Raw genomic sequence first — 5,770 nt, 5'->3', positions numbered from 1 at the left:
TTCCAGCTGGTGTCCCTATGAGAGTAGAATATTTGGACATACACAGAGCTAACCAGCAGCTTGGCATGGTGGCTCAAACCTGTAATTCTAGCACTCTGGGAGGCTGAGGCTAATGGATCACTTGAGCTCAGGAGTTTGAGACCAGTCTGAGCAAGAGAGAAAACCCTTTTCTACTAAAGATAGAAAAAATTAGTCAGGCATTGTGGTAGGTACTTGTAGTCTCAGCTACTTGAAAGGCTGAGGCAAGAGGATCACTTTGAGCCCAAGAGTTTGAGGTTGTTATGTGCTATGATGATGGTACAGCACTCTATGCAGGTCAGTAGAGTGAGACTGTCTCAAAAGAAAGATAACCCAGGATATGCAAGCCTAGAGGAAAGGTCATGTGAGGACATAGTGATTACATAGCCACCTTTAAGCCAAGGAGCAAGGCTTCACAAGAAACCAAACCCGCCAACACTTTTTTCTTGAATGTTCAGCCTCTAAAGCCACAAGAAAATAAATTTCTGTTGTTTAAGATATCCAGTATGTGGTGCTTTCTTCTTGTGCTCTGAAACACTAATAAAATACTAATTAATTCAGGAATCATTTACTTTAGAAAAGTCCCGCTGGTCTATTCAAGCTGTTTGCATATATTATTCCTGTGGATTAATAAAATGAACTCAGCTTACGTTTAGCTTCTCGCTTCCTACTTATCACATACATTTTAAGTTGTAAATATTGCTAGCAATTATGTCCTCATTTAATTGTCTTCGGTTTGAAAGAGCCAATGATTATAAAATAAAGGGGAAGGATGAAGCATTTATTATAGGGACAACACAAAGAATGCAGAACTCTGATGGAAAGTGACTTGAATTTTTAGAATTCCTAAAGACATCAGAATGTTCCTCCCATGGGGACAGGGTCTAGTGGAGGACCATACTGTCACTGGAAGCCCAGAAACAACAGTACCAGGGTAAATAATAAATTCATAAGTAACTAAAACATCTAAAATGGTAAGTTCCACCTTTCTTCTACATGAAAATGAGATAAATTTAAATTCTTATCCATTTGATTAAGTTTGGACAAAATATGACTATGTATATTACTATAGGTAGTAATGCTATTTTGTAGAGCTTAAATAAATATGTCCACATAGAAAAAAGTATGCTTATATATTTTACTTATAATTCTGAAGAAAAACTGAAACAAAATTTTCTTTGATGTTTTCAATATAAATAACCTTTCTTTAGACTTTGCATGTGATAAAACTGATAAAGTTGAAAACTGAGTTAGTAAGAATGGATTTTCTGTCTGAGTTATATGCTCCATTTTTCACATACAACAAAATACACTGATTTGTGTATGTTTGTCTGTTTGTGTGTCTATATATGTCATATGCCCTTAGTATTTCACTACCAAAATATACAAAATAACTCTAATTAATTGGCTTAAAAATCACTTCAATCAAATATTTCATCAAGAAAACAGAACTAAAATAACTTTTGTTCACAACTTTGGTAATCTTTGATAAATAAAACTAATTTTAAAACTGTCCTTAAAATTCAGATGTTTAAAGATTATAAAATTGCCACTTCTGTTATATCTATAAATTTTGCTGGACTTGACTGTGAGCTTATGTTCTTTAGTAAAAGGCAAAAGATTTGGGCGGTGCCTGTGGCTCAAGGAGTAGGGCGCCAGTCCCATATGCCAGAGGTGGAGGGTTCAAACCTAGCCCTGGCCAAAACCAAAAAAAAAAAAAAAATGGTGAAAAATTTATGCGATCTGAAGAGAAACCAGAGTATGTGAGCTTATGTTCTTAATTTTGAGCCTCAGAATTCGGAGGTCTACCTAGATGGTTGTGGTGAGGCATAGGGACATATTCTGAGTGACTAGGCCAGCAGCTACAAGGCACAATCTACCTCACATGGCCCCTTCTTCCCTGTTCCAGCTTTGCCTGGAGAAACTGAATCCTCCAATCATCCTGTTTTCTGTTGCACTTGGTAAGTGAATTAAGGATACAAATAAATTCTGTCCTTTGCAGCTATTTTTGATACCAGATGGCCATGTGAGACTTAGGAGGACCAAGAAAGACATTGGGGATGGTGCCTATGTTGTGGTTTCAGAACACTTTCCAGTAACTTAAAATCTTAAAGGTATATTATGTTAAAATAGGATGAAAATCATAAAATATCTAAGTCATCTGTAAGATGTAATGCTTCAACTATCTATAATTGTTTGGGATCTAGTCTTTTCTGTGTCAAAGAATAATATTTTTGCCTTTTAAATCTAATTATCACTTTGACTAAGTGAATAATTAACTTTATAGTAAACTGTAATACTGGTTTATAAAAAGTGTTTTTTAGTATAAAAGATTAAACAGAAAGAAAAATAACATTGTGTAAGAAAGGATCTTGTGGCTGCATGTGGTCTGTCATGCCTGTAATCCTAGCACTTTGGGAGACTGAGTTGGGTGAATAGCTTGAGAAAAGGAGTTCAGGACCAGCTTGAGTTAAGTGTGAGGCCTTGTCTCTACTAAAAATAGAAAAAAACTAGCTATGTTTTGTGGCAGGAAACTGTAGTCTCAGCTACTCAGGAAGCTGAGGCAACAGGATTACTTGAACTCAAGTTTTTGATGTTGCTGTGAGCTATGATGCCAAGGCACTTTACCCAGGGTGGTACAGTAAGACTTTTTCTCCAAAAAAAAAAAAAAAAAAAAGGAGAAAAAAATAAAAAAAGAAAGGATTTTGCTTGCATGGTCAATTTTTGTCCTGAAATAGAATAACTGCCTATTTAAGAAAAGTGAAAATGAAGATAAAAGGCTGGACATGGTGGCTCATGCTTGTAATCCTAGCACTCTGGGAGTCTGAGGTATGTGGATTGCCTGAGCTAACAGATTTAACATCAGCCTGAGCAAGCGCAAGACCCTTTCTCAAAAAATAGCCAGGCATTGTGGTAGGTGCCTATAGTCTCAGCTACTTGGGAGGCTGAGGCAAGATAATCACGGGAGCCCACAAGTTTGAGGTTGCTGTGAGCTGTGATGCCACAGGACTCTACCAAGAATGACAAAGTGAGACTCTGTCTCAAAAAAAAAAAAAAAAAAGAAGAAAGAAAATGAAGATGAAATAGAAGTTTTTTTTTTTTCCTTTTTTTTTTGAGATAGAGTCTTACTATGTCGCCTTAGGTAGAGTGCTATAACATCACAGCTCACAGCAACCTCCAACTCTTCGGCTTAAGTGATTCTCTTGTCTCAGCCTCCCAAGTTTAGCTGAGACTACAGGCATCTGCCACAATGCCCGGCTATTTTTTTATTGTTGCAGTTTGGCCGGAGCCAGGTTCGAACCCACCACCCTCAATATATGGGGCCGGTGCCCTACTCACTGAGCCACAGGCACCACCAAGCTGTCATTGTTGTTTAGCAGGCCCAGACTGGGTTCACACCCGCTAGCTTGGGACTGTAACCACTGTGGTATGGGTGCCGAGCCTGGTATGTCTTAAAGTATGTTATCAGTAATAATTGTGATTATTATGTTAAATTGTTGTATACAAGTAGTTGTATTAGTTGGCCACAAAAATGTGCCAATTGTATCTCTAACCATTACTATTCTAGGACATTTGTCTTCCATAGACAATTAGCTTATTTATTTATTTTGTTTTGTTTTATTTTATTTTACTTTTCCACTGGAAAACAATTTTTATTGAGTTCTCACCTGGTGTACAATCTGTTCCTAACATTAAGCTCCTTCTTCTTTGGTAATTTGGTCTTTCTTAAGTGATCCCATGAACAATTTATTCTTTTCCATAATCTGTCAGAGGCCATGGCCAACCTTAGAGGTGATGAAGATGAACTCAAGGTCAGTTTTCTCCAGAGTCCTCTGTTTGATTTGTACCAACAAGGACTTGTGAAGGGTGAGCACCAGCTTCTTGGTTCCCACCATACAGCCTTTCAACATGACAAAATCATTGGTCACTTCACCACAGTGGACAAAACTACCTAGAGGGTTAATGCTGATGTCATACAGATCATTTTCAGTTTGCCATCCATGATAAAGTAGCCTTAGCTGATCTTATAGATCTTGTTGGTCTCTGTGCAGTGATGTTAGCCTTTCTTCCAAGCTTGTGCCATGAAGAAAGCTACATGAAAAAGATGCCATCTCCCAACATAGGCAACCTTGGTGAGTCTTGTGAGGCAGATTCTTGGTATGCCATTGACTGGCCACCCCTTGTTGCCTTTGCCTTAGGTCACCAGGATGATGTAAATCATCTTATCCTGCCCAAACACTTGGTTCTCTGGGACTTGATGCTCCAGCCTCTCCCAGACCTAGTCCAATGCCTCAGCCACAGTGTCTCCATTCACCTGAATTTCCATAAATGGGTCTTTTTCTGGTGTAGAGAAAGCAGGTACATCTGGGGATGGGCAGTGATAAAGATGCCTTGGCAGTTCATCTTCATTCTGCTGAAGACCTTCTCCAGCTGCTTCTTGTCTGCTATTTCTTGCAGTATTTGGTGAAGGCCTTTATACCAGGTCTTGTAGAAGCATCTTTTGCACTCACTGCTAATATGCTCAGAAAAGATGGTCTTGAAAGTCCAAGATCTTGAGCAGTTCCTGTGTAGCCCACAATGTTTACCTCCACCATGGGTGGTGTCTTCACAATGGTCACAGCCTCTACAACTTCTTTCTTATTCATGTTGGATCCTGGCCTATTGACTTCCTGCACAAGGTGGATTATGACAGCCTTGGAAACCAGGAAGGCTGTGAGAATGACAGGCTTAGATGGGTCATCCTTGGAAAAGCTCTTCACCTTCCCACAATGCCTGTTGCTTCACTTCTTAGGTCAGAGGCCCAGGGATCTATGGCTGGGAGCTAAGAATTTCCTGTGAGACATTTCACCACCAAATCTTGCTGGTCCAATTATTTTACTTGATTCATCTCAGAATTTTTTTTTTTTTTGAGACAGTCTCAAGCTGTTGCCCTGGGAAGAGTGCCATGGAATCTCAGCTCACAACAACCTCAAACTCTTGGGCTCAAGTGATCCTCTTGCCTCATCCTCCCATGTAGCTGGGACTACAGGTGCCTACCACAGTGCTCAGCTTTTTTTTTGGTTGTTGAAGTTGTCCTTGCTGTTTAGCAGCCCAAGGCCAGGTTTGAACCCACCAGCCTTGGTGTATGTAGTCAGCACCATACCCAGTGAGTTATGGGTGCTGCCCTCAGAAATTTATTTTTAACTGCAAAAGTCCAAAATTTGTCCTTTAAGGAAAGTATTGGAAAGGATGACAGGTTCTCCTGAATAACAATTTCTGATAGCTTTGGAGATTATATACTATTGGACTTAAAGCAAACTTTCAGGACTTTAATTAGAAAGCCGACATGTCCATGAGTATTACTAACATAACCCCAAGCAGAACAGAAATTAATTACATATGATTGAGCTAATTTTTTATGACTTTTTGTATGAAATGTTGCTGACACTCTTTGTGTTCTATTTTCTAGAACTCAAGAAAATCCTTTTTCGTCTTTTGAGCTATTTATATATTTTAGCAATATATGTCATTATAAGCAACATTTGAAACATTTATTTTTGTCTCTATTTTTCTGGAATTTGAAAACCCCTTGTAAGTGCTCTTAATTTATGACAATATAGTTATTTGCATAAATTCAATAAGATTCTGTTTTCTTATATAAGACACAATGAAAGACACTGGTTACTTTACCAAGGCTTTGACTGGAATGGCAGAGTTTCAGAGATGTCCAGACTGCATTACAAAATTAAGGTTGACTTCATAAAGCTAATAG

General features: G+C 38.5%; 1 pseudogene; it reads right to left on the bottom strand.

The window, feature by feature from the left end:
• Nucleotides 1-3,710: 3,710 nt before the first annotated feature.
• Nucleotides 3,711-4,862, bottom strand: LOC128579818 (60S ribosomal protein L3-like; annotated as a pseudogene).
• Nucleotides 4,863-5,770: the final 908 nt, after the last annotated feature.

Source organism: Nycticebus coucang, chromosome 2 (assembly GCF_027406575.1).
Source record: "Nycticebus coucang isolate mNycCou1 chromosome 2, mNycCou1.pri, whole genome shotgun sequence".
NCBI lineage: Eukaryota > Metazoa > Chordata > Mammalia > Primates > Lorisidae > Nycticebus > Nycticebus coucang.
This window is presented reverse-complemented; position numbering and strand designations above follow the sequence as displayed.